The sequence below is a fragment of the Mustelus asterias genome, chromosome 9 (assembly GCF_964213995.1).
Source record: "Mustelus asterias chromosome 9, sMusAst1.hap1.1, whole genome shotgun sequence".
Taxonomy (NCBI): domain Eukaryota; kingdom Metazoa; phylum Chordata; class Chondrichthyes; order Carcharhiniformes; family Triakidae; genus Mustelus; species Mustelus asterias.
This window is the reverse complement of record NC_135809.1, coordinates 103,775,419-103,788,094: the sequence shown is the minus strand read 5'-3', so window position 1 is coordinate 103,788,094 and position 12,676 is coordinate 103,775,419. Positions and strand designations below refer to the sequence as shown.

The 12,676-nt window shown below is 43.0% G+C and overlaps 1 protein-coding gene across 9 annotated transcripts in view; it reads right to left on the bottom strand.

Moving 5' to 3' along the window:
* stk33 (serine/threonine kinase 33) overlaps window positions 1-12,676 on the bottom strand; it is a 158,068-nt gene that overhangs the window by 125,642 nt on the left and 19,750 nt on the right. Inside the window, exon 1 of one of the 9 annotated variants that reach the window (XM_078220739.1) lies at window positions 11,591-11,629. The exons of the other annotated variants lie outside the window; for them this stretch is intronic. The gene's annotated coding sequence lies outside the window, so the exon portion shown is untranslated. Of the gene's footprint in view, window positions 1-11,590; window positions 11,630-12,676 lie in introns of those variants that run through there. 9 annotated transcript variants of the gene reach the window in all.

Genomic DNA, 12,676 nt, shown 5'->3' with positions numbered 1-12,676 from the left:
CGTGACGGGATTCGAACATAGGTCCCCAGAGCAATACCTTGGGTCTTTGGATTAGTGGTCCAGTGACAATACCACTACGCCACTGCCTCCCCTACATCCTCTTGCAACACTGGTTTGTGCATTCCTGGAGAGTTGATCACATACATGAACACTTTACCACATGACCACATGGAAGACCACCCATTTGAAAGTCAGGTTTTCCTGTGAAATCAAACTCGAGGTGATCAACATAAATCTGAAAATAAACTGAGGAAACACAGGAAGATCAAAGTGTCAGCTAACCCCATCCCTATTAGACTCATAGAGTCATAGAGGTTTACAACATGGAAACGGGCCCTTCGGCCCAACTTGTCCATGCTGCCCTTTTTTTTTAAACCCCTAAACTAATCTCAATTGCCCGCATTTGGCCCATATCCCTCTAAATCCATCTTACCCATGTAACTGTCTAAATGCTTTTTAAAAGACAAAATTGTACCCGCCTCTACTACTACCTCTGGCAGCTTGTTCCAGACACTCACCACCATCTGTGTGAAAAAATTGCCCCTCTGGATACTTTTGTATCTCTCCCCTCTTACCTTAAACCTATGCCCTCTAGTTTTAGACTCTCCTACCTTTGGGAAAAGATATTGACTATCTCGCTGATCTGTGCCCCTCATTATTTTATAGACCTCTATAAGATCACCCCTCAGCCTTCTACGCTCCAGAGAAAAGAGTCCCAGTCTATCCAGCCTCTTTGGTAGCATCCTACCTTTCTAGTTTAATAATATCCTTTCTATAATAGGGTGACCAGAACTGTACACGGTATTCCAAGTGTGGCCTTACTAATGTCTTGTACAACTTCAACAAGGCATCCCAACTCCTGTATTCAATGTTCTGACCGATGAAACCAAGCATGCTGAATGCCTTCTTCACCACTCTGTCCACCTGTGACTCCACTTTCAAGGAGCTATGAACATGTACGTACCCCTAGATCTCTTTGTTCTGTAACTCTCCCCAATGTCCTACCATTAACTGAGTAAGTCCTGCCCTGGTTCAATCTACCAAAATGCATCATCTCGCATTTATCTAAATTAAACTCCATCTGCCATTTGTCTCCTCACTGGCCCAATTGATCAAGATCCCGTTGCAATCTCTCAGCCAGTGGGTGGTAGGGGTAGCTTTAGCCTTCTTGGGTTGGGAAAAAAAATTATCAGCTCAGGTTCCCATTCCCAATCTCCAGTCATGTCTTTAAAAACGGAATCATATGAAAAGTTACCATGCTCATATGTTTGCGACACAGTTGGATTAAATTTTCCTGAAGTAACATTTTCTCTTTTCTTTCTCTGCTGCACCCCCAATCATCAGAATGAAGAGATAGTCCATCTAAACTTTGCACAATATCAAACTGTATCATTTAACTTTAATCACCAATCGTCTCTCTACTAACACCTACGTGAAAAGGTTAATGATTGAAATTTTATTTTTTTATTAGAAGCTTTCAGGATTTTCCTTTTTTTTCTCTATTACTGTAGGCCAACAACATCCAGCATTTAGAGATAAATGTTTAAATTTAAATGATTTAAGAATATTCACTGCTTTTATAAAATATTTTGACACTTTGTAAGTCAGGCATGCAGCAGATCACACTCTAAGGTACATGGCATTTTTGCATTTATTTAGTGCACATGCAGATTGGTTCTGCCGAGCATCTTTATTAACTTATGGTCAGTTTACACAGACAAGGGGGTCAGTTAGCTCAGTTGGCTGGATGGCTGGTTTGTGATGCGAAGTGATGCCAACAGCGTGGGTTCAATTCCCGTACCAGCTGAAGTTATTCATGAAAGCTGTACCTTCTCAACCTCACCTCTCGCCTGAGGTGTGGTGATCCTCAGGTTAAATCGCCACCAGTGGTGATCTTTCAGGAATCACTGGAGGCAGGGAGGGTACCAGAGGACTGGAAAGTAGCGTATGTAACATCGCTGTTTAAGAAGGGAGGGAGGCAGCAGATGGGAAATTTTAGGCCAGTTAGCCTGACTTTGATCATTGGCAAGATTTTAGAATCCATTATTATAGATCACAGATAACTTGGATGATGAAGTAGGACTGAGTCAGCACGGCTTTGGCAAGGGGAGGTCATGTCTGACAAATCTGTTAGAGTTCTTTGAGGAGGTAACAAGGAAGTTAGATAAAGGAGAACTCGTGGACATGATTTATTTAGATTTCCAGAAGGCCTTTGACAAGGTGCCGCATAGGAGACTGTTAAATAAGTTAAGAGCCCATGGTGTTAAGGGTAAGATCCTGGCATGGATAGAGGGTTGGCTGACTGGCAGAAGGCAGAGAGTGGGGATAAAGGGGTCTTTCTCAGCATGGCAGCCAGTGACTAGTGGTGTGCCTCAGGTGTCAGTGCTGGGACCACAACTATTCACAACATACATTAACGATTTGGAGGAAGGAACTGCAGGCACTGTAGCTAAGTTTGCAGATGATACAAAGATATGTAGAGGGAGGGGTAGTATTGAGGAAGCAGGGGGGCTGCAGGAGGATTTGGACAGGTCAGGAGAGTGGGCAAAGAAGTGGCAGATGGAATACAATGTGGAAAAGTGTGAGGTTATGCACTTTGGAAGGAGGAATGGAGGCATAGATTATTTTCTAAATGGAAAAATGCTTAGGAAATCAGAAACACAAAGGGACTTGGGAATTATTGTTCAAGATTCTCTTAAGGTTAACGTGCAGGTTCATAAGAATATAAGAACTAGGAGCAGAAGTGGGCCATCTGGCCTCTCAAGCCTGCTCGGCCATTCAATAAGATCATGGCTGATCTTTTCGTGGACTCAGCTCCGCTTACCCGCCTGCTCACCATAACCCTTAATTCCTTTACTGTTCAAAAATGTATCTATCCTTGCCTTAAAAACATTCAATGAGGTAGCCTCAACTGCTTCACTGGGCAGGGAATTCCACAGATTCACAAACCTTTGTGTGAAGAAGTTCCTCCTCAACTCAGTCCTAAATCTGCTCCCCCTTATTTTGAGGGCATGCCTCTCGTTCTATTTTCACCCGCCAGTGGAAACAACTTCCCTGCTTCCATCTTATCTATTCCCTTCAGAATGTTATATGTTTCTATAAGATCCCCCCTCATTCTTCTGAATTCCAATGAGTATAGCCCGAGTCTACTCAGTCCCTCCTCATAAGCCAACCCTCTCAACTCTGGAATCAACCTAGTGAATCTCCTCTGCAGCCCCTCCAGTGCCAGTATATCCTTTCTCAAGTAAGAAGACCAAAACTGCACACAGTACTCCAGGTATGGCCTCACCAGCACCATAATCTCCCTGTTTTTAAACTCCATCCCTCTAGCAATGAAGGACAAAATTCCATTTGCCTTCTTAATTACCTGCTGCACCTCCAAACCAACTCCTTGAGATTCTTGCACAAGGACACCCAGATCCCTCTGCACAGCAGCATGCTGCAATTTTTTACCATTTAAATATTAGTCCATTTTGCTGTTGTTCCTACCAAAATGGATAACCTCACATTTACCAACATTGTACTCCATCTGCCAGACCCTCGCCCATTCAGTTGGACTATCTATATCCCTTTGCAGACTTTCAGCATCCTCTGCACACTTTGCTCTGCCACTCATCTTAGTGTCATCTGCGAATTTTGACACACTACACTTGGTCCCCAACTCCAAATCATCTATGTAAATCGTAAACAATTGCGGTCCCAACACTGATCCCTGAGGCACACCACTAGTCACTAATTGCCAACCAGAAAAACACCCATTTACCTCCACTCTTTGTTTCCTGTTAGTTAACCAATCCTCTATCCATGCTAATACATTATCCGTGACACCGTGCACCTTTATCTTAAGCAGCGGTCTTTGGTGCGGCACCTTGTCAAAGGCCTTCTGGAAATCCAGGTACACCACATCCACAGGTTCCCCACTGTCCACTGCGCATGTGATGTTCTCAAAGAATTCCACCAAATTAGTCAAACATGACCTGTCCTTCATAAACCCATGCTGCATCTTACCAATGGGACAATTTATGTCCAGATGTCTCGCTATTTCTTCCTTGAAGATAGATTCAAGCATTTTCCCTACTACAGAAGTTAAGCTAACCGGCCTATAGTTACCCATTCAGTCGGCAGTTAGGAAGGCAAATGCAACGTTAGCATTCATGTCGAGAGGGCTAGAATACAAGAGCAGGGATGAACTTCTGAGGCTGTATAAGGCTCTAGTCAGACCCCATTTGGAGTACTGTGCACAGTTTTGAGCCCCATATCTAAGGAAGGATATGCTGGCCTTGGAAAGGGTCCACAGGAGGTTCACAAGAATGATCCCTGGAATGAAGAGCTTATCCTATGAGGTACGGTTGAGGACTCTGGGTCTGTACTCATTGGACTTTAGAAGGATGAGGGGGGATCTTATTGAAACGTACAGGATACTGCGAGGCCTGGATAGAGTGCACATGGAGAGGATGTTTCCACTAGTAGGGAAAACTAGAACCAGAGGGCATAACCTCAGGCTAAAGGGGCGATCCTTTAAAACAGAGATGAGAAGGCATTTCTTCAGCCAGAGTGGTGAATCTGTAGAACTCTTTGCCGCAGAAGGCTGTGGAGGCCAGGTCATTGAGTGTTTTTAAGACAGAGATAGATAGGTTCTTGATTAATAAGGGGATCAGGGGTATGGGAAAAGGGCAGGAGAATGGGGATGAGAAAAATATCAGCCATGATTGAATGGTGGAGCAGACTCGATGGGCCGAGTGGCTTCATGCTGCTCCTATGTCTTATGGTCTTACCAGTCAGCTCTCTCTCTGAAAAGGGAGAGAACAGCCTATGGTCCTGTGGGACTTAGGCAGCTTTCTTACACAGACAACAGACGTTGACAATTTGATAAGTAATTCATATTGAGTTCTAGTCTTAAAGTTAAATATTATCCTTTGGAGAGACATTTTCTTTCTCCATTTTTCTTTGAATGACCTGGCCATTTACTAACTTGTTCTAACTAGGTTTTCTAACTAGGAAGAATAAAAACAGAAAATAGAAGCAGGAGTAAGCTATTTGGGCCTTCGAGCCTACGCCGCCTTTCATTATCATGGCTGATTGTCAAATTCAATAGCCTGATCCTGCCTTCCCCAATATCCCTTGATCCCTTTAGCCTCAAGAGCTATATCTAATTCCTTCTTGAAAATAGAAACCTAAATCCTTTATTTTAAATAATAGTATTGTATTACCGATATATATCACAATATTCAAGCGTTTTATAGTTCACAGCTTTCTGTGCAGCTTTATAAATCTATAGTGTTACAGAAAATATGGTACTATTAATGCACTAGATTGGAGACATCAGCATTAACAAAGTTGTTATTGTAATACAGTACAGCTGCCTTTTTAAAAACTCTCAGGCAAACCCAGTATTTAACTTTCTAATCCTATTCATCTTCATGGTAAACAAAGTCACATAAAAGATCAACCACTCAATTAGCTTTGTTAGGGCTAATTTGCACATTTTCTGTTTTTGGCCTCCTAAACAAAGTATGTAGAGACAATAGGGTTGGGTTGAAGTAGATAACATTTCTTTAATTGAGAATAAGAAATTCATAAATACAGGGCAATTTGTTTGCTCCAAATGCAAGTCATAAAGCTCTATATACTGAAGACACACTCCCAAAAATAGTTGGAAAGCCTTGATAGAACTGATGTGGAGAAGCCGGCATTGGACTGAGGTAGGCACAGTAAGAAGTCTCACAACACCAGGTTAAAGTCCAACAGGTTTATTTGGTAGCACGAGCTTTCGGAGCGCTGCTCCTTCATCAGGTCACCTGATGAAGGAGCATGCTCCGAAAGCTTGTGCTATTAAATAAACCTGTTGGACTTTAACCTGGTGTTGTTAGAACTGGGTAAGAAGTTTAACAACACCAGGTTAAAGTCCAATAGGTTTATTTGGTAGCAAGAGCCACTTTTGCTACCAAATAAACCTGTTGGACTTTAACCTGGTGTTGTTAAACTTCTTACTGTGTTTACCCCAGTCCAACGCCAGCATCTCCACATCGTTGTTAGAACTGTACAGGGCATTGTTGAGACCATACCTAGAATTTTCATACAGTTTTGATCTCCTTACTTAAGGAGGGACATTATTAGAGGCATTTCAGAGAAGGTTCACTTGTACATGTAGGCAAGTTGGGCTTATACCGATTGGAGTTAGAAGAATGAGAGGTGATCTTCTTGAAACATATAAATTTCTGAAGGTGTTTGACAGGCCAGATGCTGGGAGGACGTATCACCCTCACGGTGGAATCTAGAAATAGTAGGCACAGTTTCAGAATATAGGATATCCCATTTAAGTCAGAGATGAGGAGGAATTTCTTCTCTCTGACAGTTGTGAACCTATGAAGTTCTCCAGAGAGCAGTGAAGGCTGGATCATTGAATATATTCAAGGCTGAGCTAGACAGATTATTGATCTGCAAGGTAGTCAGGGGTTATGGGGGCAGGCAGTGAATGAGGACCACAATAAGATCAGCCATGATCTCAATGAATGGCAGAGTTGGTTCAAGGGGCTTATGTCCAACCCCTGTGCTTTATGCCCCTATATCCACTGGTCATTGCATAGTATCCAGTTTCATTTGCAACTCCTCAAATCATGAAGTAATCTGTGTCCACAAGCAGTAAGAACTGGACAACATTTGGGTTTGGGCTGACATTTGTTCCACAAAAATATCAGGTAATGAATATCTCCAGCAAGAGAGAATCTATCCGTGTCCCCTTAACACAAGGGCATTATCATCACTGAATCCTCCACCCTGGGAGTGACCATTAATCAGAAAAGTAACAGGACAGCCACATAAATACTGTGGCTACCAAAGCAGGGAATTCTGTGGCAAGTAACTCACCTCCGGATTCACAAAGCTCATCCACCATCTACAAAACACATGTTAGGAGCTTGAATCAGTGCAACTCCAAAAACACTTGAGGATCTCGAATCCAGGAAAAAGCAGCCCTGCTCGATAGGCAAGCCATCCGCCCACCACTTTAAACATTTACCTCCCCCACCACGAAGGCACCACGGCTGCAGCAGGCTGGGAGTTGGCAGTGGAAAAATGGAATGCGCTGCCTGAGAGTGTGGTGAAGGCAGGTACTCTCACATTGAGTGATATTTCATCTTGTTTGAAAAGTTAACAACAAACTAAAGTGGCAAAGGACATTTGAACTCTCATTTTGCAAGATGCTTAAGTTGGGATGGCTTCAGATGTGTACTCTAGCCTTTTGGCAGAACAATCCTCAGATAATGACGTGGTTAAAACTGCGGCAATTAATGTTTACAAGCTTGTCCCTGAAGCATCTCATTTGAAATTTCTAGGCTTTAAAGAAAAGTCCAAATGAAACATTTGCAGAATTTGCTAGGGAGAAACGAATGTGGTGGGACCAGTTGACTTGATCACAAACAGAAGAATATGATATATCACAAAGGCAGCTGGGGGACAGTAGGGGGCATTTATAAATGCATAGGAAAGCTGGCACAAGAGTCTAGCTTTAGGGAGAGGGCAGGTGCTGGTCCAGTCATTAAAATGGTAGCGTAGAGACAAAAGTGATGTAACGTAACCAAGACATTTTTTTTGCCATAAGACGGGATATCTCCAAGCCAATTATTGGAAGCTGAACGATAAACTGGCAGCAGTAACAGGAACGTTTTAAGATGTGTTCAGGAAAGGTCTTCAAGAAATCAGTGTTAAATCAGTCGCATGATGCAAAGTGATAAGAATTTCCACAGGGAAATCTGCACTAAAAGTTGAAGATTGTAAGAAACCCACTGCATCTAATTTTTTTTTACGTTGGGAATCTATACAGATGCAAATGGTTATAAGGGGTTAGTATCTGAATGAAAAATTATTCAATTTTTGTCCAAGAAAGAGCCCAGGAAAATTGTTATCCTGAGAGATACTGGTTCAGCTCAGAGCTTATTGTTAGCAAAGGATTTGGACCTTTTTTTCAGACAGCTTACTGAATCAGAATGTATTAATGTGTGCCTTTTCTGTTGCATAAAGTAAATTTAAATTGTGCTCTCGTGAAGGGACCTTGTGTGGTCGGAGTCATTCTGAAATTACCTATTGAAAATGTAGACTTTATGTTTGGCAATGACATAGCAGGTATTATAGTTTTGCCACTACTTGGGATGGGGTATCACAATTCCAAAGTTGTTCCTGTGATTAAAACTTCCTTGCCCATCTGTGATCCAGTTGAGAAAAGAACTGATTCAAGTTAAAATACTGATGTATCTGCCTCAGTAATGGGCGCTACAGAGGCAACAAAGGGCCTGCAGAATTGCCAAATAAAAATTTAGCAGAAAAACAGACCACAAGGTGATCTGGAAGGGTCAACTCTTGACACCAAATCGCAAGTATTGTCAGTGCTGAGACACAGGAGACAGCAGCAAAAGTCCAGGCAAGTGGACAGTTCGTAAAAGACCACATAAAACACCAAGAGGATTGGAACGATGAGATTTGTGAATTCATGGAAGACTGGAAAGAAAAATAAAAGTCCAAAAGCTATTGACATCACTCCCGACCTCATTACAGCCTTGGTTCAAATATGGACAAAAGAACTGAATTCCAGAGGTGAGGAGAGAGTGACTGCCCTTGACATCAAGGCAGCAAGTGACTGATTGTGGCATTGAGGAGGCCTAGCAAAACTGGAGTCAATGAGAATCAGTGGGAAAACTCTCCACTACTTTTATCTAGGATAAAAGAAGATAGCAGTAGTTGTTGGAGGTCAATCATCTTAATCCCACAGCATAACTGCAGGAGTTGCTCAGAGTAATGCCCCAGGCCCAACCATCTTCAACTGCTTCACCTTCCCTCCTAAAAGTCAGAAGTAGGGTGACGCTGATGATTGCCGCTGATGCACAGTGACAGCAGTGTGCACCATCAACAAGATGTGCTGCAGCAATTCACCAAGGCTTCTTAGACAATATCTTTCAAACCTGCAACCACTGCCACCTGGGTCAAGGGCAGCAGATGCATGGAAACACCAACTGCAAGTTCCCCTCCAAGGCACACACCATCCTGACTTGGAATTATATTGCCATGCCTCTACTGTCGCTTGGTAAAAGTCCTGCAATTCCCTCCCTAACCGCATTGTGGGTATATCTACACCACATGGTCTGTAGCGGTTCAAAAAGGCAGCTCACCACACCTTCTCAAGGAAAATTAGGCATGGGCAGTAAAAAAAAAGTCAGTCCAGCCAGTAAATGCCCAGATCCTGTGAAAGAATAATAGAAAGAAAGGCAGGGCTTCTTCAACAGCATCTTGTAAACCCCCAACCTCTACCACACAAAAGGACAAGAGAGATGGGTACGTGGAAACACCATGTAAGGATGGCAGATTTCCTTCCCGAAAGGAGCATTAGTGAACCACATTGTTTTTTTACCACAATTGATGATAGTTTCATGGTCACTATTACTGAGGCTAGCTTTCAATTCCAGATTTTATTCATTTAATTTAAATTCCCCCAGCTGCCATGGTGGGATTTGAACCCGTGTCCCACAGAGCATTAGCCTGCATACCCCCATACATGAATGACTATCCTTTCTGTTTCCTAAGATCATTCCTGGATAGTCTAACCCTAATTTTAAGGTGGACTTCCTTGTTCTGCACTAGGCACCATAGGAAATAATTTTTCTCCATTTACCCCAACCAGTGTCGTTAAATCATCTTAAGGATGGATTCAGATCCACACTTAAACTTCTATAGTCCAGTGACATCACCACTAGCCACCATCTCCCTGCAGATTTAGAAACATAGAAACCCTACAGTGCAGAAACAGGCCATTCGGCCCATCGAGTCTGCACCAACCACAATCCCACCCAGGCCCTACTCCCATATCCCTACACATTTACCCGCTAATCCCTGTAACCTACGCATCTCAGGACACTAAGGGGCAATTTTAGCATGGCCAATCAACCTAACCCGCACATCTTTGGACTGTGGGAGGAAACCGGAGCACCTGGAGGAAACCCACGCAGACACGAGAAGAACGTGCAAACTCCACACAGACAGTGACCCAAGCCAGGAATCGAACCCAGGTCCCTGGAGCTGTGAAGCAGCAGTGCTAACCACTGTGCTACCGTGCCGCCCATTTGTTCTACATCCTTCCCACTAACTGGCAGTCTATAGACTATATTGAGCAATGTAATTGCACCCTTTTTGTTCCTTAATTCCAGCCAAATTAATTCTGTCCTTGAATCCTCTGGCACATCCTTTCTCCGACACTGCTTTGCTCTCCATAACCAATACCACCACTCCTTCTTCTTTTCCTAGATTTTCTGAACACCTTGTACTCAAGGAATATTTCACACCCAGTTCTACCCTTTCTTGAGCTAGATCTCCGTTATCGCGACAACATAATATTTCCACTTGACAATCTGCGCCTGTACCCCCCCAATCTTATTTACTATACTTTGTGCATTCACATACATGCGCAGTAACCCTGATTTAGACTTCAATAAATTTTCCCTCACTCCAACTCCACTGATTAACTTACTATTCTCTAATAGTAATTTTCTCTCTTGGTTCCCACACCCCTGCCGAGTTAGTCAAAGCCCTCCCAAAGGCATTGGCAAAATGCCCAGGAGTCTATGGCCTCCCTCCTTCACCACTTTTCCAGCCACACATTCACTTGACTTAGCCTTCTATTTCTGTACTCACTTATACGTGGCACTGGGAGTAATCTGGACGTTACTACATTGGAGGTCCTGCTTGTTAATTTTCTTCTTGCTCCCTAAATTCTGATTGCAGGACCCCACCCCCTTCCTACCCAAGTCATTGGTACCAACATGGACCAAAATCTCTGGCTGGTCTCCCTCCCCAGAAGAATGTCCTTCAGCTACTCTGTGACATCCTGGACTCTGCCACCAAGGAGGTAACATGCCATCTTGGAATTACGTCTACAGCCACAAAAACGCCTGTCTGTTCCCCTAACTAACAAATCCCCTATCAATATTGCTCTTCCTTTCTTCTTCCTCCCTTCCTGTACAACCGAGCTGCTCGTGGTTCTGACTTGGTTCTGACTACACTCCTCTGGGGAATCAGTGCCCTCACCAGCTTCCAAAACATAAAACCAATTTGTGAGCAGGACCCCAAGGTACTCCTGCACTACATGCCTGGTTCTCTTGGACTGACTGGTAGTCAGCCATTCCTTTTCTGCCTCCAGGCCCCTAAGCTGAGGTGTGACCACCTTTCCGAATGCGCTATACACAGCTCTCAGCCCTGCGGATGCGTCACAATGGCTGAAGCCGCCATTCATGCTCTGAAACCTGGAGCTCAAGTTTCTGCAGCTGGTAACACTTCCTGCGCATGGTCATATAGGACACGGGTAGTATCCATGACTTTGCACATATTGCAGGCCACACTCAACCAAGCTGCCCTGCCATGTTTTAACTTTACTTCTTTTACATTAACATTCAACTTTGGATTATTTATATTAATTTATTATATTGGCCATGGTTTTCCCTTATATTCCTGGTGTTTCTCATTTAAATCCAAGCATAGCTACTTCTTTAAAGATAGTGTGTTTTTCTAATTTACAATTTAAAGACAGTCCCTAACAACAGTTCCTTACCAACCAATTAACTTATTGTTTTCCTGTGATGGCATTATTTGTTTGATCTCACACTTCTTTCGAACTCAACCAGGGCCAGTTCTGAACAGCCTGCCGCCTCTCCAACTCCCAGGTAAGTGATGTAGGCCTCAAGCCTTGGCTCAGATTTATCTGCTCCCGCTCTGGGCTGCTCCCTCGCAGGTCCGCCACCTCTCTGAATCCCAGGTAAGTATAGGCCTCAAGCCTTGGCCCCGATTTGTCTGCTGCCACTCCAGGCTATTCCCTTGCAAGTCCATTGCCTCTCGAACTCCCAGGTAAGTGATATACAATGAGAATACAATGAGACAGAACTTCCACACGCCACCACTATATATAGTTTCACATAATTATACAGGTTATATAATATGACATTATACACCTTCATATCTTATATCACAATTTCTCATCAATGATCATCATTTTAGCATGACAAGGTTGCTACATCTTTATATTGTAATACATTTTGCATACATGACTGAAGGTAGGACGATTGCAGAGATGCAATATAAAATAAAAGGCGCAATTTTAAAACGGTGCAGAGAAACATGGAGGTTCACATATTCCATTGACAGTGGCAATTCAAATAGACACGGCTATTAAAAAGCACACAGGATCCTGAGCTGGAAGAGAGTTCGAAAACAAGGAAGTTTCACCGGTGCATTATAAAAGCTTCGGCTAGAGTATCATGTCCAATTCTGTGGAACATATTTTAGGAAGATGAGAAGGCCTTGGTGAGGGAGCAGAGCAGAATTGCTGGAATGCTTCCACAGATGAGAGATTTGAATTATATCAAGAAACAAAAGAAGATGGCAAGTCAGGAATTTTTAACAGCATTTCAAATTTTAAGGGGGATTGATGAAGTCAATAAGGAGAAACTATTTCCACTGTTAGGAGGGTCAATAACACAAACTTGGGATCATTTTAAAAGGAATTGGTGGAATGAAGATGAGGAGATAATTTTGTTGTAATGTGGAATCTGCTGCCTGAAAAAATATAAGAAATCAGATTCAATAGGAATTTATCAAACAGAACTGGATATTGAGGAGGAAAGATGTTCAGCTCCATGTG